This window comes from Orcinus orca, chromosome 12 (genome assembly GCF_937001465.1).
Source record: "Orcinus orca chromosome 12, mOrcOrc1.1, whole genome shotgun sequence".
NCBI classification, from domain to species: domain Eukaryota; kingdom Metazoa; phylum Chordata; class Mammalia; order Artiodactyla; family Delphinidae; genus Orcinus; species Orcinus orca.
Window position 1 is genome coordinate 39,326,729 of NC_064570.1, and position 26,515 is coordinate 39,353,243.

Below are 26,515 nucleotides of genomic sequence, written 5' to 3' on the forward strand. Positions count from 1 at the left end.
TTCTGATATCCTTATGGTTGTTAATTTAGGAAAATATTACAGATTACAAGGGAGCACTCTCCTTGTCTTCTACAGTAACCTCAGCCATCTTTCTTCTGGAGACCAGAAATTCTTAAAAAATCATCGTTAAATAGTAACAAGGGAAATATTAATAGTGTCTGTGATTTGCCTAATGGATAATTTTACTCTCTGCAGTCCGGGTAAATGACAGTTATGTGAGATCTGGTATGTGTTGCTTTGAAAATACCTTATTCAGACGGAAGCCAAGCAAAATGTTCAACTTTTTCGGACTCTAAGGGAAATGGAACTAACTGAAATGTAATTCATGTCCCATCCATGTATGGAGTTGGAGGCTGCAGAGAAAGTGAGGGCAAGAGATGTGTATTTGGCCAAGACCACGTGGCCCTGTGCCCTTTGTGTGTCTGTGTTAGCAGAAATTTTCACAGCCACAAAAAATATCTCTGTGGCCAAACAGCTACAAACTGTCTGGTCTATTTAAGAAAAATCCATGACTTTGTAAGACAAAGTTTTTCTTAAACAAGAATGTGTATGAATCTCCCAACACCATTTAATTTCCCTGTTGCAAATTAACAGCAAAATGCCTAAAGGTAAAGCCAACTGCTCAAATAACTCAAGTCAGAAAGTTGCCTCGGAAAGCAGTCTTCCTAAAACAGGGTGCATTTTTTAGGATTGACAGCTTTCCTCAGGGAGATTTCAGCACTGAAAGCCTGTAATTCCTGAGCAGTGCTGCAAACAGATCAACTTTCCTTTCATTACTTTGTTTTGAATTTTTCTGAGGTGGCACTGAAGATATTTTGAACATCTCTTTGTGCCCATCAGGGTTTTATTCATCTGCTGGGTTAACCTGAGACAGTGCTGCTGAATTTATGCTGTGCATTACCCAGACTGAACCACCAACTGCCTGACGGCTCGCTTATTTCCATGTGGCAGCCAGATTGCCAATGTTCTTGATGATTCATTTGTGCTGGTTTGCAGGATCCAGAGAGAGAAGTGCCTGTGAAGACAGGGCAGGGAGCTGTTTCTTTAATCCCAGCTTTGTCAAAGCTCAACTGCAGCCTTAGAAAGGCCATTAGTGTTTCTCATCAGTTTCTTCAACAGCAAAATAGAAATCACCCTAATATTATGGTAATTAATTTTATTTTCTTTTATGAAGTGCCTTGACGATAAGGGTTGCATAATTTAAATTGCTTAGCAATTTAAATTAACAGGGTCAGAATTGTGACACATCCTGTGCTTGCTGACACTTCCTTCATTTTCTTGCTCCGCCTACTCCTACTCCTTTGCTTACACGTTCAAGTTCATTCCACCTCCTCATTGCTGACTACCTCCAGTCGAATATACTTTTGTTTTTTGTTTTTTGTTTTTTGTTTTGCGGTACGCGGGCCTCTCACTGTTGTGGCCTCTCCCGTTGCGGAGCACAGGCTCCGGACGCGCAGGCTCAGCGGCCATGGTTCACGGGCCTAGCCGCTCCGCGGCATGTGGGATCTTCCCAGACCGGGGCACGAACCCGTGTCCCCTGCATCGGCAGGCGGACTCTCAACCACTGCGCCACCAGGGAAGCCCTACTTCTGGTATTTTAACTCAAGATTTTTATTATTGAAATAAACAAGATAGATTTTTAAAAGTTTGTTCTAGTCATCTGCCACTAGTTAGATTCTTATTTCAATCATTTGGGAAAGCTGGTTGCATCTTTGGTAATTCCATCCAACTATTAGAAATCAAATAAGAGAGCTTAATAAGTAAACAATTTTGAAAATCCAGGAATCAAAACAGCAAACCAAGCTTTTTCGATATTATTTAGAAGAGTCATTAGGATTCAGCTAACTCCTGGGATGTCTCCTCTTTTCTTAGGGATTGAGATAATAACATGCCCAGGAAATAAAGTTAAAAGTGCTTACTTTTATTCCCAAAGCTCATTTAAATTCTGCTTTAGACATAATTGTATATCGTTTATATTGAAATATGTATGTGCTATATTTAGCTCAAAAAATGTTTTTTGAATGTAATATGTGGAATATGTGAAATGAAAGTTGTATGTTTTATCCTTACATATTTTTGTTATGTTCATGAGTCGAAACAACGACTTTTAGCCATAAAATTCATTAGAAGAAAATATGAAACAAATTATCATGAGTGGCCTCAAAGATGACTCTAAGAGATGATCCAAAATAGAATTCAAAAGCAAGGTAGGAGACTTCGATTTATATTAATTTTTTGGCCTGAGTCCTGCAATATTCTCAGAGCGTTGGCTGATATCATACTCGTTTTGTACTGACTTAAAAACTTTTGCAATTATATTTTCATTTTTTAGTAAAATGTATTTTGTTTACTAAAATTTAGAGCCTGAATGTTCTTTCAGTTATTGTAAGTGAATATCCCACTATGATGGTTAATTTTATATGTCACCTTGGCTAGGCTATGGTACCCAGATGTTTGGTCTAACATCGGTCTAGATGTTGCTGTGTAGGTCCTTTTTTGATGTGATTAACATTTAAATTAGTATACTTTAAGTAAAGCAGATTACTTTTCCTAAGATGGTGGTTCTCATCCAATCAGTTCAAGGCCTTAAGAGAAAAAGACTCAGGTCCCCGAGGAAAGAAGGAAGTGATGTCTTCAGACTGCCCTTGGATTCATGACTGCCATATCAGTTCTCTCCTGGGTCCCTAGCCTGCCAGTTTGCCCTGCAGATTTCAGATTTGCCAGCCTACACAATGACATAAGCCAATTTCTTAAAATAAATCTCTCTCTTTATATATACAGCTTATTGTTTCTGTTTTTCTGGAGAACCCAGACTAATTCCCCTACTTTTTTATCATTATTATTTTAGCTTGAATTTATTTATTGGCCTTTATAAATTCCTCTATATACCTTCTTGCGTGATGCTGACTGAATCCACCAATTGTCAAGGAATGCAGACACAGGAGAATGAGGGAAGAGCAAAACAAAGAGTTGAGGAAATGAAGTGGAACTGTGCTCATGCCCTAGCTGTGTTTATACAAGGGCATTCCATGCGCTGCCATCCAAAAAGGAAAGGAAAAAGTGAATTTGACATACTCAGGCAGTGAGGTCTGTGCAATTAAGAACAAAGTTGAATTGAATGCTGAGAAAAAAATATTGACACTCTTGGAATCATGTTTCTTAATTTTGTTACTCATAGACTTTTTAAGGTTACAATATGATCCTGAATCACAAATGTTATTTATTTCTTTATCAGACAAAGCCAAATGAATATTGGGCTTCCTTGCAAGAAGACTTATACACCAGCAGTCCCCCTCACCTGGCAGTGTAACTCTGTCAGCTTGACATGGGCCAATTCCTGTTGCACTGACAATGCTTCTCTCTGGATAATTGATGCCAAAATTGTCACACTAAGAAGTTTGTAAGTATCAGGATGCCAGAGACTCACCGCTGACCTCAGTGAAAAATTGTCCAGAGAAACTGTTCCTACTGCATAAACATTCTTTTGTGGTTACTCTGGACAGCCACACTGAGAGACTTAATTTTACAGAAAGCCAAATGGGACCAGGGACGAACTGGAGGCTAGAGATCAAAGATCTAAAAACTTACAGCTTTTACAATGCCCGGAGCAGTCCAGAGAATATTGAATGAGCATTGTGTTTTGACATTGCAAAAAGGCCCTCCATTACCCAGTTGATTTGTACCTCATGTAGCAGGTCAACTAAGGGTCAGTCATGCCTTCCAAATTGAGTAGCAAAGTTTATCTAAGGGAACACCCTTACATACATACACACATTTGTGCAAGCGTTAATAAACCCAACTGCTTCTTGGCGTTAAGAAGAGTGTGGTATTTAGCTTAGGCTTCACAAAGGGTCAGTGATCCTGCTTCCAAGCATCCTCAATGTTCATGATGAAAACATATTTTCAATATGTAGAAAAGAGTATTTCATTCATGCTACCAAATTTTCACCGAGAGTTGCCATATGTGAATCTCCAGGAGTCTCAAAATGAAGGACTTGGCCCTTTGAAGAATCCAGAATGAAAGCGTAATAAAGCCTACATCATTTTAAGAGGAGGCGATAGCAACTAGTATATTTGAGCATTTATTACTTAGCAGACACTTTTATATTGTCTATTGATTCTCACAACTTTTTGTTGAGTTCCTGTTATCCGCATAATCCATATCTGTGGGTGACTTATTTGAAGCCCAGAGAGTTTTAGTAATTTACCGACCCCATGTGGTATGCAAGTTGACAGAGTCAAGATGCTGCTCCTTTCTATAAATTTGAAAAGAAAAAGAGGATGAAATATATATTTTTTGCATCCTGGACTTATTGATAAATGATTTACATATCATTTATATATTACGTTATGGCTCACAGTAGACAAAATATGTTGAATTCAATTGAATATTTTTTCTTCCAGCAAAAATAGAATATATTCTTACATATTGTGAATAAAATTGAAATGAGCATGACAGTGTTTGGTTTGGATAAAATATAACATATTTTTAAAAGAGTGCACATTTGTTCCAAATATTTTCTGAGAACTGTTGTACTGTTAACTGATGCACATGATGACAGGAGCACCATTTGGAGGAAATGATTTATTAGCGCACTGTAGTCATATGTATGTATGAACATTTCATCCAACAGATTCTGACCCACTGTCAGCAGCATGAGAGCTCTGAGCTGTTTCTCCAGAAATGGAGATGTGGTTGCCTTGAATCAAGTAAATTTTCACTCAGTTCTTTTGTGATCAATAGAAAATTTTTCAGATATTCTTGGATAGGATTAATTTTCTCTACCCAACACTATGAGTCACTATAAGGATTGCCACTTGTTTCATATCATAAAGAATGTTCATAACAGTAATAATTATGATGATGATAACAGTAATAGTTACTTAGCAAGGATCATGTAGCTGATTAAATGGCAGAAAAGTAAATTCTAACTCAGTCTGTGACGCCAGAACCTAGGTTCTTGACCACCAGTATACTACTCTTCAATTCATACCTTTTAAATTGAATATGGAAATTGAAGAATTAAAAACCATGCTACTTTGACAATAGTTAAGTCTGAAATGACACATATATAAGTTAAATGAGGGGACAGTGTAATTTACCACATTCCATCTATTAAAATAAGACGCACTTTTTTTGCAGATGTTAATATCTCTGAAATTAAGATGCCTCTTAACTTTGTGTCCTAGTTTAATTGACAATGTCTTTTTCTTTTATAGTGATACGTAAAATAATGTGTGACTTACAGCTTATGACATCTTAGATTTAATTAAATATCATATATGAAAACCCAGTTATATTTATTTCACAGACTATAAGACAAATATGTTTAACATATTTTGTCCCTCAAAAATTTTATGATATATATGATAATGTATATTCTCAGGTATATTAATATATATTGCCAGATATATTATCATATACATATATATATATATCCTCATTAAAATATCCTATGATTTAAACAATGTTAACATTATTATTATTCCTATTTCACAAATGAGGAAACGGAGACTCAGGCTAAATCATGGCCCAAGGTTTTACCATTAGTAATTGTCGTGCCAGGTGAGGATCAAAACCAGTCTTTGACTCTAAGCTCAGAGGTACCTTTCACAAGTGACCCATTGCGTATTTATAATCTCGTAGATTATTTTGACCTTACAAATTTATAAAAAGTTTTTAAAGGAATTGACAGGGTCTCTGTATTAAGCTCAAAGCTCCACCATGCCATTGTTACACTCTCAAAGAGAAGTACAGTGGCCTTGGCCCAGTTAGGAGCTATGCTGATAGTTGTTACCAGGAAGCAGGGAGATTTATAATTTTTGAAATACAAACCAAAGGAAAAGGACCTTGAGTAAAGAAAGTATTTTAAAAGTCTTCTTGTCATTTCTCAAGGTCCATGATATTGGTCATTAACTAATAGTTCAGGACACCACCAACACACATTCCCATCTCAAGTCATGCCATTCTAACCCTGCTTGAACACTTATTCTTTTGACGTGAGAGATTACTCCATGTTTTTCCTTCTTTCAAATACAGCTTAGTTATAAAGACACGGCACATTTTCTAGCAATCCAACATTTCCCCTTCTTATGGCACTATACCTGAAGGACAAAACGGGGCCATGCAACCTAGCTTATTTCACTGAAGAAAGGGAAGCGCCACTGGGCAGGGGTTATCATCCATTTGGTTCCTGATGTATCCCCACGTGTCCAGAACAGTGCTAGGCACTTAGAAGGTGCTCAGGTTAGTTGCGTTACGTCTTTTATTGCCTTTGCCTTCACATCAAAATCAAGATCTTTTGAGGACACAAGCTTTACATAGACACCTATAGGTTTGCTATATTTCCGCAAAGAGCATGATGGGAACGGTACCAGTTATCTTTCTGAACGGTTTTCTGTCTGCGTAGGAATAAAGAAGGGTTATTAAGTTACTTTAAATTAAACATTATTCTTCTCTTAAAACACTACAAACAACTTATATTCAGTACCTCAATTCTGGAAAAATGCTTGAGGAGGAGAAAGTAGGTGGTCATGTTTTTCTCTACTTAAAAATTAGGAAATGTTGAATAGAATTAAAGCTTTACATGAGTTAATCATAAAATCAAAATTGTACCCCAGATTATACCTATACTTAATCTCCTTTCCAATAATCTTTCTGTGATGATTTTTTATATATTTATAAACAGTCCATATCTCATATATGATTGAGCTGTGAATTTATAATTTTGTTAAATCAAAACCTCTAGAAAAAAATTTTGGGGGTGTAATTGTTGTGCTTCTTACAAAGTAATTCTACCTGTGACCCCATTTCACTGAAGGAAGAACATTCCTAAGACAGCCTTGTATATCCCCTTATTCAGTTTGACTCCTTCACTAAATATGTATTAAGCACCTGTTACTAAGGGTGCCAGTTTTGAATCAGTTTGGCATTTACTGGTTTTAACTCAGTCTGGAGGTTTTTTTTTTTAATTATTAGATATATCCTCAGTGTTCTTAAAAGGTTGCAATTGTTATTTTAGGAAAGACTTATGTACAAGCAAAGCAACTTAATATAAAATGTAAACTGTAACATATATTGTTGTCAATAATATTTCCATGGCCCATATCTTTATCAAATTAGGCCTTTTGCTGTTCCCAAGTGAGCTTTTAATTGTTTTCGGTTGGTGGTATTAAACAATCACACTTTTGACTAGAGCCTGGATGTTCAGACAAGACACTCTTCAGTTTCAGGTTTTCCTAATTCCTTTAGTTCAGTCTGTCTTAATTCAGCCATTTTGCCATTTGACCATGAAGTTAGTAAGACTGAATCTCATTTTAATCCTTTATTTCACTTTACTTATTTTCCGCATAACTGACTTTATTTTTTTAGTATAATTTTAGATTTACAGAAAAATAGAGCAGATAGTACAAAGAGTTACATATACCAAGCCCAGACACAGAGCTTTCCCTATTATTAACATCATGCATTAGTGTGGTACATTTGTTACAATTAATGAAACAACATTGATACATAATTATTAACCAAAATCTTATTCTTTTTTGTTGTTATTCCAACAAATTTTATCAGTTACATTTGGTTTGATGAACCCATTTTTAGCAGTCCTATATATTGTGTACCATTATAGTACATGCTGAGAATAAAATAACAATAAAGACAGCTTTCTGCCTCTTAGATTCCAGCAGGGAGATAGATGCACCTTATATAAATAAAAATATTGCTAATATTTATTAAGAGCCAGACCCAGTTCCAAGCACTGTATGTTAACTCATTTAATTCTCATATTAATCCTACTTCATAGGTGCTTTTGCTATCCAATTTTTTGATTAGGAAAGCTGAGGCACAGAAAGGTTAAGCAACTTGCCTGAGGTCACACAGCTAGGAAAAGCCTGAGACATAATTTGAGCCCAGGCCTCTAGAATACATGCTCTCAGTCATTCCTCAGTGCTTCCTTATGGAGTAATAAGTCCTACAGATGAGAAATACCACATGTTTGAAAGTGTAAACCACAATCATGGTGCTTTCTATTTAACTCATATTTTATAATGATTTTATTTGTAGCAACATAATAAGAAATTACTATTATAGCAAAGCACTTAGACCCTCAAAAACATCTACATGCATAGCACTATTTTGGAAAACTGGACATTTGAATTTGTTAATTTTTATTTCCAGTTTTGTTCTTGTTTGAGCACCTCAGGGATTTCAGTTGTTTGACCATCACATTTAACCTCCACCTACAAGGGCCAATGTTCAGACAATGGCCAACCCTGAATGTGTACTCATGACTCAAGATGCATGTCAAGAGACATTCAGAGACTCAAATGAAGTGTGGATCTAACCATTTCCACCAGTCACACCGCATTTAAACACATCCTCCCTTAAGAGGATGCCTAAAACCATACCTGCTGCCTGCAGTCCATTTCCCTAGAAATATATATTGCTAGCATTCCTCTACTCAGTGTGTAGCTGAAGTAGTCCTTTCATAGGTGTTACTTTAGTGTTACCCCCAAAGAATATTTCTTTATCAAAGTAACCATGCAAAGGTTAGTACAATTGAATGATTTTATCTATACCTCCAAAGATGATAAAAATTCTGTGTTGTGGAAGCTTTCATGTTATTCTACTGAATATTTTCCCCAAGGGAAGTGATAGAAGCCCCTTTATTTAAGCCATTAAAATCTTGACTAGACAAAACAATTTAAACCACATTGTGAGAAATATTTAGCAAGATGTTTTAATAGTTCATGTCTCGACTTTCTCCAAAGAGCTAAGTTAAGAAAATCGTTTGGGAGAAAACAATGAAATAGTCTTCACCCTGACCAATTCTGGAATAAGGTATGGTATATTCTTAGATAGATCAGCCCACAAAAGTACTTTCCTATATTGGTTAAGTTAATTTACATATTGATTTTCTCACCACAGTGACAACTCAAAAGAAAACTTGTAAGCGTATGAAAACTGGGTACCTATCACAGAGTTGCAGTGCTGAGATATCAGTAGTATGTTTCCGTATTAGACTTTTTAAAGAAGAGCTTTAAAACAACTTTACCGCATTTCTTTCTCATTCTTTACAGATGCCAATTGTTGTTGAGCAATTTTCAGATATTTTAAACTCTGAATAAATAAATATTTTATTGATCACTTAGTTGATGTCAGGTACCAAACAGATACTTTCTCTTTAATCTCATGGGGTAGGGGGAGGGGGAAGCCTCATGTTATAGAGAAGGAAGCTGATCTTTAGAAAAGTAAAACACCTTATCCCAGAAAAGATATGAACAGAATTTGAACTCAGATCTCCTAACATTCCATCTTCTCCTAACATTTCTGCTCTCCCTCATGCCTCAATTAATTTAGTATTAAATGATCTAGAACAAAAAGAGGAGTAAAATCGTAGAAAACAAAAAAGAGAGAATTCCCTGGCAGTCCAGAGGTTAGGGCTCGGTGCTTTCACTGCCGTGGGCCCAGGTTCTATCCCTGGTTGGGGAACTAAGACGCTGAAAGCTGCATTGTACAGCCAAAACGAAACAAAACAGACTTTCTGTGGAAATCTGGGAATTCCACATAGAAACACCCCAGTCCCAGCTCCTTAGCTCCAGGCCAGCAACCTCTAGTCTCACCTCTTCCTTTCCTTTGCTCTTATTGTCACCTGCAAGTCCTTCAGGTTTCCTCTCTCTCTGGCCAGAGCTCTGGAGAGGAAGCATACTACTGATCCCCACCTCAGGTCCAGGTAGGGATGGCTACTTTGAAGACAAGCAAAACAGCCCTTTTCATCTAAAAATACCCTTGTTAATCACTGTAGGAAAAGTGAAACAAGATTTGAACGTTGGCAAATTATACAAAGTTTATAAACTTCTATCAGGTGTGGCTCCTGGCTTTGCCAGACTTACTTGAAATGGAAATTGGTTTTACTGAAGGTGGCCTTCCTTACCACTTCCCTGCCTTTCAGAACTGTACATGTTTTCCCTGTGGAATGAATGAACAAATCATGATTGAGCATGTCATTAAGGCAAATCTGTAGGTAACTTCTAGTTCCAGGTAGACAATTTATATCTTTAAGAACCTTCGGCTGAATTATTTTTGGAAGACTTATGCCCTGCCCGGTAATTATCCTCTGTACATATTTCCTCACAATTCAACAAAGAAGAAAGTTCAACAACAAACTGTAGAAAGTAACTTCACTTCTACTCTCTAGACAACAAATATCCCTTGCGTGCAGAGAAATGAATTTTCCTTGTATCCATTAAAAAAGAATCTCTAATTCTTCCTGGGAAGGCTGACTCTTTTTGAGATAACAGGTTCATTTTTTTGCCTAAAACAATAAAATCAAGTTCAGTTGGTTTATATTTACAAATTACGACTAGTTTAACTAGCAGAAAATTCAAGACCACATTGTTTTATCTATCATTATCTTTACAAAATGTCAACCACAGATTATATCCTGACTTTACTGGTAGTGATTTTTGGCCACTTCATGGTACGATACCCAGTATATCTATGAGAATGAACTGTATGAGCAATAAGTAACTACAGTTCCTTTCTATGGCTTAGCCCTCAGAGGGCTCCCACATTGTTCATTTAATTATACAGTTGCACTACATCTTATATCAAGTTTCAAAGTCCTCTAGTATATAATAAAAGGAAATGTTAAGAAGAGTGTAGAAAAGTATAGTAGGGTATGTGGCAGTACAAAACTGTTCAATATATCTCTTAAAAGTTGAAGTACATAATACTTGAAACAACAGACTTAGAGGTCATTTTTAAGGTATAAACTAGTTCTCAATTTTATTCACTATAAAAGCACAGGATTTGCCCAGATGATCAATAATGTCTTACATGTTATAATTCTTTGGTTTGTTGGTGATTTGATTCAATTCTTTGATTTGAGGCTGGGTGTGAATAAAAAAAGTGCTGCTTTGCTAGATCAGATTTAATGTCTGTTCAAACACGATGTTGAAGCAGTCATAATATTTTGGCTTTGAAAGGAAAAATGTTCAATAACTTGATTTATCTGAGTTGGTTCTCTGTATTCCTTGCACTATTCTCCTTTTGGTCATGTAGTCATAGGCTACAGGGGAGACCTTTACTACCAATTATGTCATTAAAATATCTATTAGAGTTTCGTTAAATTATCGATTAACTCCTTTCCAGTCTAGATATTGTTCTCATATTTTAAATCCTGCTTCAGATTAAGGTTACTAACAATATATTAAGAAATTTTATTTTGTTGATGTAATAAGACATCAACAAACAAAACAATACATTTTGTTTAATAATAATTGGGCAAAGATAATCAAAAAATTAATGTCTCTAATACTCATCACATACACAAAACAAACCTAAAGATTAGCCTGGTCAGCATATTGTGTGTAAATTGCTTTATTCTGGAGAGATTATTTTTTTTAAATCAATCATCCTCATTAGAATAGTCAATTTAAATACAAGGCCAATGATATCAAATAAGGAATAATAACGATTTTGGCCTGTCTTCTATTCATTTCTCCGTACATATATGATTTTAACTCTAGGGAAAGCAAGTAACCATGTGCAGTTCATCAACCTGTGCTAGCCATTGGGCTTGCTGCTTTCACACAGTTTTTTTTTCCATTATGTACAATTAACTTTTCCCAGGTTTGATGAAAAATATTTATTTTGCGGTACGCGGGCCTCTCACTGTTGTGGCCTCTCCCGTTGCGGAGCACAGGCTCTGGACGCACATGCTTAGAGGTCATGGCCCACGGGCCCAGCCACTCCGCGGCATGTGGGATCTTCCCGGACCGGGGCATGAACCCGTGTCCCCTGCATCGGCAGGCGGACTCTCAACCACTGCGGCACCAGGGAAGCCCTGATGAAAAATATTAATCATTGTCTTTAGAGGGATCAATGCTAATATTTTTTATCTCTTTAAACCACTTCATTGTTATAAATCTGGTTGATTTTCTGTTTTTTTGGGCTGCTCTAGGGCTTCATTGCAGGGTGTAGGCTTCTCTAGTTGTGGCACGCAGGCTCAGTAGTTGCAGTACATGGGCTCAGTAGTTGTGGCTCACTGGCTTAGCTATTCTGCAACATGTGAGATCTTAGTTCCCTGATCAGGGATTGAAACCACGTCTCCTGCATTGGAAGGCAGATTCTTAACCACTGGACCACCAGGGAAGTCCCTAAATCTGGCTGATTTTAATAGAAGTAAAAATAAGAGGAAGAAGGAATAAAATATAAATCAGGAAGGTGAGTCTTAAGTGCTAGAGCTCTCAGAGTCATGGGATAAAGAAGGTAAAGACAAGGTGCCGCCAAGTCCTGGGTCCAGCAGACTGTGGCCAAGATGAAGAAGGCCACAGAAAGGCACAAAGTCAGTGGATGACTAATTCATTAAGCCACCCTCTATAAAGATCTCTAGAGTAGGTCAAAAATGTGCCCATCAATGCTGGCATCATTGCATCAACACTGAGACGTTGATTACTTAACATGACTCAGAGCTTTCCAGATCTCTTCCTGAAAATTGTAGCTGCTGAGGTATGTTACCCTTCCTGAAAGTCACGCCTCTTCAAGATTTCTGCAATTAAATAAGAACCCACTACTAAGATGTACTTAAAAAGAATCACTTTTAGATATGAAGTCAACTGCTATTGTTTGTCCTTTCCGTCTTATGTGTAAGGTCAGTTTCTCTTTAAGCAATTGATGCGATGATTTCTCCCTGTTTTTATTGCACACCTGTAAAAAGTCTAGCTCACAAAGGAGAGAGAAGATGAGAATCTTTAATGTTGTCTGTAAACCACTTGGTCTCAATTTTTATAATTCATTTAAAAACACTGTTATACATCTTATAATTATTTCCTCTTATGATGTCATTATTTTGCTACCAATACAAATTAATCTTAAAGGGCCTTTAGCTTGGACAGGTATTCCCAGCATTCAAAGTTATCATTTTTGTGAAATATTTTACATTTACCTTAAACTGTAAAGAGTTTACTTGTGGTATCTAACAACATATATGATTGTATCACTTTTCAGCATACTTAACTTCCAATTTGCAAGCTATTAAAGGGTTAGTGATTTTATACTTCTGGTTCAATCCAATGTCTTACCTATGCTTCTGTGACCCAGTACCTCCCACCTAGATTTGAACAAGTGAGAAACTGCTCTCCACTTCCCATCCTAACTCTGCACCACAGAGTGATTCCTGCCACCTTCTCTTCTCTCTTTATTATTTGTTCTTCCGATTCTGAAAGTCTTGGCCTCCAGAGATCAAAAGGCTGAATCTTTGAGATTATTTCTTTGTCAGTCTCCTTCACCTTTTTTATTTCTGTCTGCATGGTAATAACCATGCGTCATTTCAGAAACATTTATTTTCTTAATTAAATGGTTGGTTTTTTTCCTACTGTGGAGGTAGGCAGGGTCAATTTTATTGTTCACTGGCTCCAAGCAGCTGCTTCGAGGTCAAATCACTGAAGAATAGCTGCTGTGCAGTGGGAGAGGCTATACCTGAGATTGTAAGGTTAAAAGCTCTTGTTCTTGCCAACTATCACAACATTTAATAGATAATTATTTTGGTGTTTCTAGCCCTTTTATCACTGAAGTGAAAGTGGTTTGAGAGTTCAGTCAAAAAAAAAAAAGGGTGGGTCATTTATCAATAGACTACTCAGTAACAATTGAAGGCATTTATGAAAAAATTGAAAAATATGGGAACATTCTTATGATTATGTTAAGCAAAAAATAAGACGTACTAAGTATGATCTTAACTAGGTAAAGAAAAAGATTCATACCAAAAAATGACAGGATATGAATCTATCATTGTTATCATCTCAGTATGGTGACTAATTTGTTTTTCTGCTTCTTTAGACATCTATGAATATTACCAGCCTTCTATAATAAGCATGTATTCCTTTGATTATGAGGAAAAAACTTTATTAAAGGAAAATGAGCTATAAACAATCATCATCATCGTATCTACCATATTTTAAATGCCTGTCAAGCATCATTCAACTTACCTGTATCATCATGAACATTTATAACAAATATTGCAAGGGTTGAATCATCTCCATTTTACAGAAGGTAAAACTGAGATTCAGAGAGATTAATTTTTTCAAGACAGCACAGGAGGAAATCAGCAAAACTAAGATTCAAATACAAGTTTGTCGCTTTCCAAAGACTATTCTCTTTCTATTATATTATTGAAGGAAGGAATAATCCATGAAGTTTCCACCTCCATGTGTTGAAAAAAATACAGAGGAAGAAAAATGGGAATCAGTCAGTTTGAAGATGAAACAGGGTAGCATGGATATACAGTTTGAAACAGAGCCAAAGTCTCATGGGGCCAACATGCAATGAGAAACTTGATTCTGGCAAATAGTAGTAATAATAATCATAATTCCTATAAGACTTACCTTAGGTGAGCCATCATAATTTATTATTAGATTACTTTTTTTAACTTTAAAGAAACAAAAATGAACCTTACTTTTAAAAAAACTCATTATTCTGCATAAACTGATTTAGCATATCATTACAGATAGATGCATTCATTTCAGAAGAAGTTTCCTCTGACAGCTCCAGAATCAGATCATTTCTGGAAAAAATCAAGTCCTTTCCTTCAATTAAAGAAAAATACTTTGTCAAGCATGGAGCAGAGAAACTTATTTGTCATTGATTTGTGATGTGCTGAGTAAATTTCACCTTCAAGCTATTATTCTTTCTGAAGTAGTCTGGTCTTTATCAGTGGTTTGAGACTTCCCAGATATAGGGCACACTAGTTTTGCAAGTAACTACACTTTCTTCTACCCTGTTATTTTAGTATTACTAAGGCAGTGTGTGTATAATAATGTTTTTAAAATATTAACGTATTTCTTTGTATATTAATTAGGATGTTTCGGGGTTCAAGCTTGATGTTATTCAAAGCAACTGGAAGATGGTGGCTGAAAAAGAGAGAGTTGCCAAAATTATTGAGCTTGTGCATGAAGAAGAACAAAATAAAGAAAGCACAAAAATTAATCTATTTTGGGGGAATTCACTGGCTGTCCAGTGGGTAGGACTTGGTGCTTCCACTACCGGGGGCCCGCACAAAAACAAACAAACAAAATTAATCTATTTTCTTAATGCTGACCAGATTTTATATTCTGAACCATTGGGTAAAAAGTAGGACTAATAGTAGGAAACATTGAGATTGATTTATTGGAGAAGCAATTCATACTCTAGACCCAATCTCACCTATAAGTATTTCATTTCTAGTCTTCAGAATAAAAGATATATTCATTCAGAGCACTTATTCACTAAGTCATCCAGGCAGCATAGACTTATTGAAATCCTATTATGTCCTAGCAGAAGTAGTTTCAGATGTGTATAACTTATAGAGTTGCACAGAACTCCATCATTGGAAGGGTCCTGCACTTGTTTTAATGCTCTGCTGTTGTTGCCTTGAAATTTTTAAAATTTTTTGAACAAAGGATTCCATGTTTTAAATTGGCCCTGGGCCCTACACATTTTCTGCTAGGTACTGGGGAGAATAAAAGCATCATACAATTAATTAACAAAATGCTATTAGTTGTATGATAAGAAAAGTACAGAGCAAATACTGTAAAGATTGATAGTGTTCAGAAGATCTATTTTGTTGTTAGGAAAAAAGTGAAACACAAAATCTACTATCAAAATGGTAAGGGACATATACTTCTATTTTTTCCTATTGCTTAAATCTTGCCATGATGAGAGTTGAAATCCAGTAATTTTGCGGTTTATCTCTTCAATTCTGCTGAACTTTGTCTTGCAATGGTTAATATACTTAAGGGAAATCTAGGACATCTCAAGCCAGAACCATATCTGTGGCTTTTTCTGTCCTTGCCTCTGCAATTCCTATTCACAATACTGGATCTTGTGGTAAAATAAGGTTGTAATCTGGGGTTGCAGTTTTGGTAATGTTCAAAACATGAGTCAAGAAAAAGCACTATCATTAGCCCTTGTCATGTGAAGTTAAAAAATACCTTGTCCTACCATAGCTCAGGGGAAAGTCTGAGCATATCTGCATTCAGCATTTTAAGGAGTTAGATTTTTAATAGCGTGTTGGGTCTTTTCAGGTTGTTAAGGGAAAAGAGATACTCTCAACTTGACAGAGGCCATGATCATTTTTCACAGGAATAAACAAGAAAGGAAGCACAGGAAATCTCAGAACACGTGCCTCCTGGGGCCCTGGAACAGTACTGAAGACACAGTATCCCATGTAGAGAACGCTGGTCTCATGACTCAACTTTGTGTGTCTCTTTCTAAAGCTACTTAACTGCATATATGGTTCCAACCTATTGCTAGCAACCTATTCTAACCTGATGACATTCTTTGTGTTTCAGTACCATGCTGCTCTCTCTCAGGATTTTTGAGTGTCTTAATTCAAATTCACCAGGAGAGAATGAATCTCATTAGAAAAGACTCAGCAGAAAAGAAAACCTCTAATTCTTTTTTCACTATCTGGTGTGAGCACAGCTTCTAGAAGAAATCTCACACCAGATCACCTCATAGGCTGCTGGCCATCACACAGATAGCTGCCCTTCATTCAAATTCCAATCTGTGGTTCAAGCTAGGGCTTTAGGATCAATTGGCCAAATGTGACAATGTTTACACTTTGCTCAGAAGAAGCTTGGGAACGACAGCTCTCAAAATATTACTGAGGCCTTAAAAAAAAAAAAGAGGTTAGCTTGATTATCCTATATGAGTCTGGGGAGGGCAAGAACATTTTCATGTTTTTAAAGCTCTGTAGTAGAGGAAAAAGCCATCTCTCTCACTACCGTTCCATGTGTGAACGTATGTGCACATACATGCGTGTATAAAGGGGGTGCGGGCAGCTGGAGCACGTGAACTCCAGCAGAAGGAAAACTCAAAGTATTATTTCAAATCTACAAACTGCCGTAACATTTTTCATTTTATCTCCATACATTTAAGTCTTCGGATTTGCTGACTTGAGAATCAAATTGTTAATGTGACAACAAGCACTTCCACGTTTGAAAAGGAAGTGATTGGTAATAGAGAAGAAATCATGTGGACAAATCCCCCAAATCAACGATGAGCTGTTGTAACTATGCAGAGCAGGGTTCCAGGTCACCTGAAGGAACGTGATGGTCCAACTGAGGCAATGCTATCTGTGCCTATGGTACTTGATAAAGGTGTACTGAATAAAGGGAGCTTTCTAAGTGTTTCTCATTATTGACAGTTTAAAGGGCAGGATATAACTGGAATCTCCAGTCAGCTGTAGATTCTTGAGGTCAAAAGGAGTCATACGTGAGACAGTTAACTCCTGACGACCATTTCTTCATAGATATTCCACAGCTTCTGACTTCTGTGCCTCCCACAGCTCCAGCTACTGCTCAGTATGCTTTGCTCTCCACTGACCTAACACTGCCTTACATGCCTATCTTTCACTCCCTATGATTCAGAAACCAGATGTGACCCGAGAAAGAAACGCCTGTCCATTAGGGTGACACATTTGGCTCCGTTTCCAAACCAGCTTTTGAAGCACGTATCTGCAGCCCAGGTGCTGCAATGTCAGCTTAGGGAGCACGATAGGGAAGCAGGATTAGGAGGAAGGGCTCTTGATTTTGAAGGTTAGAAAAGCCTTCAGATAAAGGCAAGTTTCTGGATCTATGCTTTGTTGAAAACAGTAAATCCACTGAGGATCAAAGACATTTTAAAAGGAATGGGAATCTAGAGGTTATCTATGGGGATTATCAGCAATTTGCTGTCTTGAAAGACAGATCTAAATTTCATTCATTGTACTTGACAGAACAAAGGATTTAAGCTAAATCTTTAAATTTCTGTAATGACCCAATTGCTTTCAGCTTTGTTTTCTTCATATAAAATATTTTATCTGGATTTCAAAAGCTCCTTTCAGCTCATAATTCTGTCTCTCTCTATATACAAAAACATAGCAATGTCTTCATTCTAGTACAGGATTTACTTCCAAACAGGATTCATTGACAAAGTTTCTGGGAGCCAATGGCAACTCCCTAATGATCTTTGTGAACTTTTGTAGTTTCCGGCTGAAAATCCCAATTTCACTCCCAGAAACAGAATCAGTAAATGCCTCATATTCTTCAGAGATACTAGGAAGGGTAAGTAAAGCAGATACTGGCAATTGGTCATACGAACTCCACAGGCTTTCTGCTAAGACATGACCTAAACCACTGTATCCGCACGTCCGGAAGCAGTACGGACACCACTTCCTCCTCCTTCAACACTGCATTCTGTGAATCATTCCCAAGAGAATTGTATGTAGCAGTCAAAGAGTCTCAGTTTCTAGAGGTAGAATTTTCACCAGAGAAGACATAGAAATGTAAAATGGTTCATCCCCACAACCTTCATAAAATCTGAAGAATGTAAATAAAGAACATTTTTAATTCAGTAGATGGAAAATGAAATATCACTTACATACTTCTAAGCAAAAGTGAAGGATATAGTATATAAATAGGTCCATAATAATAAAATAGAAAGCTCAGGCAACATCTGAGTCATTCAGGTTACCAAGAACCTTTTGTTTTTCCTCAAAGCACATTGCCTGTAGAAAGCAGATTTTGTTATTTTTGAACTGTCCCTATCCTTAGTTGTCTCCCCTCTTCACTTGGTGTTTTTTTTTTTTTTTGGTACGCGGGCCTCTCACTGTTGTGGCCTCTCCCATTGCGGAGCACAGGCTCCGGACGCGCAGGCTCAGTGGCCATGGTTAACGGGCCCAGACGCTCCGCGGTATGTGGGATCTTCCCGGACCGGAACACGAACCCGTGTCCCTTGCATCGGCAGGCAGACTCTCAACCACTGCGCCACCAGGGAAGACTTTCACTTGGTGTTTTTAACCTTCACTCTTAGGTCTCTCAGAGTCTGTCTTATTTCTTCCAAACAAGATCATCATCAAAGTTTAAAAGACAAACTTCCTGGCAAACAGCCTGAAGTTTTAGCCACACAAACAGCATTTCCACCCAAACCATAACATTATCAGTTAAACTAAAATATGGTGACAATTCTATTTAAATAAAAGTTCCTGTCTCAAATGTTAACAGATCCAACATCGGGTTAGAGTGATATCCTGTTGTCAGATTTTGTCTCTGTTAGATAAACTATGACTCTTCAGCTTGTTATGGGACAGTGGATTCCAACAGAGAGTAGGCGCAGAAGAAATGCAACATAAGTGGAAGAACATATTTTTCATTCAGCTTGATCTTCCAGGCTTTGAGGAAAACCAAGTACCAACCATCAATTTTCTCTACTGCCTACTCATTCCCCCACTACCAGACTCATTCCCATGATATTAACTCCTTTGCTTCTCTCTAAAGTATGCATGCAACCCTAATCTGGGGGTATAGCATTGTGCAGGCATAGAAAGTTGGTCTCCTATCTGAGTGTAGGGTCATGATTAACAGGAGGCAAAATACCTGACTTCTGCACACATCCAGACACAGCTGAGATTTGGATGTCCTTAGTTGACCGTTGCCTAGGTGGAACTCAATATACTTAAGAGCCATTGTTAACTCATGGCAAGAGAGGTTACTGAATCAGAAATTTTCTACTTGAGCTGGGAATAATCTTGGTAAGAGCCAAATTCTAAAACTTATTTGGAATATGGAGTGTTTCTTACATGAATAGTTATACAAATTCCATTGTTTTGCATCAAGTCCTAAAGGAGAGGCAGGTGAACAGCTCTAAGGTCAAGCACACAGGATGAGAGGCACTTTTTGAGAATCTGAGGAAATATCAAAGTCAAGATTAATATATTAGTGGTTCTGTCACCTACTATAAAATTATGTTTTAAGGTCTGTGTTTTAAATATCAGTTTGTGTACAATAAATTGTAAGTATACACTAACAATTTACTTTATAGCTATTAAAATTGACTTTGTTTTCATAATCTATATATTTTTTAAAGCTAATATATTCCTATGATTCAAAATTCAATAGGCAAAGAAGATAAAAGTAAGGTTTTCCTCCCTCACTTATACCCTATCCACCTAGTTCTCCACCCACCACCCCTTCTCCCAACAACAACCCGTGCTGTCCCATTCTTGCCTGTCTTTTCCTAGGTCTTTGACGCAAATTCACTCATATATCATTTTCTTCCTTCTCTTTGAACAAATGGTGGCACCTTATATAAACTATTCTGTCCCTTGCTTTTTTCCCCTTAATATATTAGATGAGAGATATTTTAATATAAGTTCATAGAGATCTTCTTCATTATTTTTTATGGCTGCATAACATTACATTGCAGGAAAATACAATATATTTAATCAATTCTCTGTTTTGAATATTTAGATTTTTTTCCAATCTTTTGCTACTATGTTGAATCATATGAAATGCTACGATTGCTAACCTTGTACTTTTATCATTTTGCAGATGTACAAGTATATCTGTAGGATGAACTCCTAGAAGTTTAATTGTTAGAACAAGAAATATGTGTATTTGTAAGGACTTTCCTGGTGGTCCAGTAGTTAAGACTTCGCCTTCCAATGCAGGGGCTGCAGGTTCGATCCCTGGTTGGGGAGCTAAGATCCCACGTGCCTCGTGGCCAAAAAACCAAAACATAAAACAGAAGCAATATTGTAACAAATTCAATAAAGACTTTAAAAATGGTCCACATCAAAAAAAAATTCTTTAAAGAAACAGAAAAGAAATATGTGTACTTGTAACTTTAATAGATCTAAGCAATTTATTCATCAACCAACCCGGCCAACTATGTCCTCTAATTTGTTGTCTCTAAATCTGATAGGTAAAAAAATATATCTCAGTATAATTTTATCTACATTTATCTTATTGTGACTGAGTTTGAGCATCTTTTCTTAGCAGAAGAAGCATTTTTATTTCTTTTTCTGTTTGTTCATAGTATGACTGTTTTTACAGTGTCCATATTTTAGAATAACTTTATCAAGATATACAGTGTTTACCATTATGATTTACCTTTTATTAGTTAATCTCAGGAAATGGTCATTTTCTCTGTCATGGCATTATTTCTATCATACATGATAAAAATTAAGTTGATAAATTCATAGAAATCTACCTGATTAATTTTCTAATCAGAGAATCTATAATACTGAAAATATTCTTTAAAATGACTCTCCCTAATTTTCTTTCTTCTACCAAATAATAATGCTTCAGTATGTTTTCTTTATTTGCTAGAAATATTGCTTACAATTGTCTACTTTCTCTCAAAACTATCAGGAATTGTATTTTCTTTGTTTTTGAGTATTCTTTTGCCTCAAATCATAATAAATTTAGGGGATGCCCATGAACTTTGGGGCCTGAAACAAGGTTGTTATTCTATGAGTTAGATGAAGATAGGGGATTTGCAAAGTTCTAAGGAGATCATTCTGCCACTGTTGAGTGTCGAAGGACATTTTCAACTTTTCTGACTGGCAGTGAATTTGCAGGGCTACTGAAAAAAAAGCGTAAGACAGTGTGGAGCTGGGGAGAATAGGCAAAGGGTAGCTGAAAGAAAGAGGCCAAAGAGGAAGATTAAGGAGAAGAATTGAGGTTGTTTTCCTCACTAATCCATGGCATGTTCATGATAATTCATTTCTGTGGTTGAATCAATGCTCCTATAAATTTAAACTTGCTGAAAGTTACTGAGTGTGTTTAACATTGCCATCCTTACTTCTACTTTAGTTCCAAAAGAAATCAATTAGTGTGCCTTGTTAGAAAACTGATTGATAAAGTTAATCAAATTATAAGCAAATATTTGTTGAGGGCTTACCATGGCAGACTTTTTTTTCTAGGCTATGGAGAGACAGCATTGAATAGGAAAGAGAAATGTCCTGCTCTCAGGAAGTTTACATTCTTGTGGCACCAGACAGATTAAAAAATATGAAAACAAAAATTAAAGACTATAAAAGAAATAGAGACAAGAAAGATGGGCCTTATAGTTAATAATTAACAAAGCAAAGCATTCTATATTTACTCTTGTGTTCCTAAGGCTTACTGAACTAACTTTCAAGCAACTTTTCTATGTATCCCAAATGAGCTCATTAGTTATGATGTTAGTAAAATAACTCACTCAGTTGGAAACAGCGTACAGAGTACAATCTATTTAATTTCTGATCCTTTGAGGTCTATTAAAACTTGCCAGAATTCTAGCCTAACATATATCTCTAAGAATGTAATAAAAAATGTGCATGAAAATATTTGCTGAGAATCCTTCCTTGGTTAAGAAATAGATTAAATGATCTGGTGAAACATGATTTTATTAGCTTGAACGATGGTCCAAATTAGACTAATAGGGGAAAAGAAATATAAGATAGAAACTTCAAAAAGTAGAAATATAAAATTTAAATGATTATGAGATAGGAGTGGAAAGGGGGGGAAAGGTTTAGAAAAACTTTCAAGGGCATGAATTTGGCAATGCTTTAATTGTAAAATATGATTAATGAATATGACAGAATTTGGAGAACTTAAAAGTACAAATTGTTTACAGTCCTGGTCCAGGCATAACTGCTGGCTAAATCTGTAACTGTTGAAGATTTCTCCACTGTTTCCTTACTTAGTCTTCAGCCAAGTATCCATTTCCTTTTGCTCTTAAAGCCAGATGAATGACATTTTAATTTTTACATTATCTCTTTTTTCTCCTACCTACAGTTTTAGAAGCAAGTTTATTTCACCAACAAATTAAAATGGAAAACAGTCCAGTCCAGGGAAAAATAACAATGAACCAAAGATTTGCAGTGTAACTTCAGATGCCCACAGTGTGCTCAGTATTGAAACACTCTTGTTCATCAATCTGTTTATCTCTTTATCCTCCTCCCTCTAGAATGTAAACTCCATGAGAGTAGTGTCCTTTCCTATTTTGTTCAATACCTTTTCCCCAAATATATTTCAGATTGCCGAGCATAAATATTTGCTCAACCAACAAATCCAAAAATGCACTTAAATTCCAGCTTAAATTCCTTCTTTGCTACAGCTTAAAATTATTTTCTCTTGTTTAACCTTAATTTGAATAAGAATCAGTTTATCATAATAAAAAATAATTTCCTAATATTTTGATAATAGTCTTAAAACCCACTTTGAAGAAATGGGTTAGTCTATGTTTGGTTTTAGTTTAATGTTACTGACTCATCCTAGAGACCCTTGATGACCAAATCCTTTTCAAAGATATTATAGGTCATAATGGACAGGGGTCCTTATTTGTTATACTATATTCTTTATTTGTTTCTACCCACCACATGTTTTGAAAGGATTTCAGACAGCTTTGTGGATCCACTGGCATGTTTGTTCTTACTAAAGTTATTAAATTCTCAAATTACATAACCTGTTGCTAGGCATGTAAGAGATCCTCAATGTATCAGTGATATTAGACTGTTTACTCAGAAAAATTTCTAACCTGATTAATAAGACACATAGAGAATAATAGAAACAACTTCTAAAGTTTAGTTTCTCTTCTCTGGTACTTATATTGACTTTATACTTTCCAAACTCTCTCACATACAAGTCACTCATCAGTCATTGTCAACTGTCTAGGGGGTCCTGTCCCATCTATTGCTTAATCCTGGTTAACTAACTTCAGGCACTGGAGGGAGTAAACTCATCCTTCTAAAATGTTGCATTATTTCTAGAGTTCTAAAAGAGGGATTACATTTTGTGAAGCACAGAATGTCCAACCAGGGAGTGACTTGGTCATTTTGAGCTCATCCAGTATCTCATATCCGCAATTTGAGGATACATTGTTTGTAAAAACGAAAACAGACCTTAACTTCAGAAGCTTTCATGAATCTCCCATTGTCAGTATTGCAATTTTGCCTGGCCTCTGTTATGCTCAACAATTTACAAACAAATATTATATTTATAAGGATGCTACGTGGAAATCAACATGATCTTTAGTTACACAGACCAGTCTTTAGGGAAAATCTGCAAAAATGATCACGCTATAGCACATTACAGAGAGTAATAGTTCTAAAACAGAACACTCATGTGGCAGTCATAAAAAGGAATCAGAGACTTTTTCTATACAGAGCCTGTATTTTAAAGATATTGACAGCCAGGATATCAAAACAAACCATTTGTGTTATGTCTCCTGTGTCTATTCAAAATGAGAAGGTCAAGGAAATTAGCCAGGTATTTTAAATGAACACCTGCTGGTTAGTGTCCTGTACCAGAACAAGCAAAAGCTCAAGAGGCTCTATTTCTTGTAGGTAGAAAATGCTTTTTATATCCAAAAAGGTAAATTCTCTCACATAAATTATAAATTTTCTCATTACAATATTTGAGTTTAAAAAACCCTCAAAAAGTACAATGTACGAGTGGCAATTTAAAAGATAAAAAGAAATTTTTTGTGTATGCTAAGACACAATAAGTTATGCAGGGCTTCAAAAGTAAAACAAGCTCTTAAAAATATCAAGCCACAGTACACCATGTCCCATAGCTCTGCTCTAGAATGTGAACAAGAGGACATCTCTGATAAAGATATCATGTCCTTACTGACATCCAAGCACCAACAGACTAAATGCCATATGAATATTATTTCATTTAAAGATTATAACAGTGCCCAAGCATCATTCACACTTTATAAAGTGTTATCAAGAAACTAAGGCTTGGGGAGGTCACACATGCAGCCAGGAAGAGGTGATATTTAAGATTTGAGCCTACTGCTATCTGACTCCAAAGGATGCTCTTATCCTTTCTACAACCAACCCCTTCCCGAGGTGGTATGAAGTTAATTACTGGGCTATATTTTGTACATATATTTCTTATTGCACATTTTGGCACTAAATTGTTCATCATTATTTACCTCTTGATCTCTTTTTGAATCTGAATTCCCTAAGGGCAACTCTACATCTTATTTATCTCCATAGCCCCAGTACCACTCACAGCCTTGTCCCTCTTGAAGCAGGTACTCAGTGACAGCTGAAATGAACTGAAAGGGTCTATCGATCTCGGGTCCTATAAGAGTTTGCTAAATCCAAATGTTCTGTTTTTCCCTGTCACCAAAGCAACCTGACATCACGATATCATTTTTTGCCCCCTCACCTCACTGCTAATGTCCATTCACTTGTGTCTCATTCATAGATCCTTCTGGCCACCTTCCCGCCTTCACTGAAATGTTTCTCTCCCGATGACATCTCTCTCACCATGGGCTACCTGGAGCAGAGGCAGCTCATTCCACCATATCACTCTTCCCACAGAATCTACAGATCATGTCAACCTTCCCCTCACTTCTCAACCCTTTGAGGTTCATGTTATCTGGCTTATGAATCAGTCCCTCTTTAAATGTCTCTCGACAATAAGTGGCTTCATTCATATGAATCATTCATCTATTCATTCATTCAGTAAAGTTTATTGAGTGTTTAATATGCACCAAGTGCAGAGGGTAAAAGATGGATGATTGACTAGTAAGGAACATGGATTGTAGTAAATGATCATATCATATGGTAACATTATTATAGTAATATACAATATGTTGAAGGAGGGATTGCATCCATGCATTCAACTAGCACCTTAGAATTCAAAATCTTACCTCCAGTTCAGATGTCTCTTCTGCCTTTCTGAAACGATTACTACCTCAAGAAACAGCTAAAACCAAAGCTGTCAATATTTTTCCCTAGGCTCCTTCTCCAGGCTTCCATATCCCTCATCACCACCAACCATGCAGAGCCCTAAATTAGAAACCATAGTACAAGGACAGAAATCTCAAATGGTATAGAGGAGAAATAGAATCCCTAAGTGAGTGAAATAGGACAGGGTAAACAACTGGGAAAGGTAGAAACTGTGGCAAACTGAAAACCACAGTTTTTTGGTCACATTTTTAGGAGACCATCGCTGATCCCTTCCTAGCAATTACTGCAGCTCAGGAATATGAGCCCAGTTCTGCCACATCTTGCAATTTTTAACAAGAACCTGGGAATCCAGATTTTTGTGAGCAATTTCCTAATTTGTTTAACGTTATGCAGCCAGTTAAGGATCACCAGTATATGTGAAAAGCATTAGGTGAAAGGTTGTTAAGGAGCAGTGTAGACATAGCATGTTAAAGCATCACCCAGGACTTCCATGGTGGTCCAGTGGCTAAAACTCCACACTCCCAGTGCATGGGGCCTGGGTTCGATCCCTGGTCAGGGAAATAGATCCCACATGCCGCAACTAAGGGTTCGCATGCAGCAACTAAAGATCCCACATGCCACAACTAAGACCCGAAGCAGCCAAATAAATAAATATATAAATACATATTTTTTTAAAAAAGCATCACCCCACAGAGAACTTTCTAATTACAAAAGGGAGAAGACATCTTCACAATGGAGAAGTCGAGTGCAGACCACTTTGAGCAAGTGCTCAAACTTCACAGCACCAATAACAATAAGAGAAACTGACTTATGTGCTCCTGCTAAAATCCAGTGGGAAGTCTGTACACTACAGTCCCCCAAAGTTTTAACCTGAATCTAATCATGAGGAAACAATCAGGCAAATCAAAATTAAGGGACATTCTCCAAAACAACTGAACTGAACTCATCATAAATGCCACAAAATGTCACAAAAGACAAACAAAGGTGGGACCCTGTTTTACAGAAAAGAAGACTAAAGAGACATC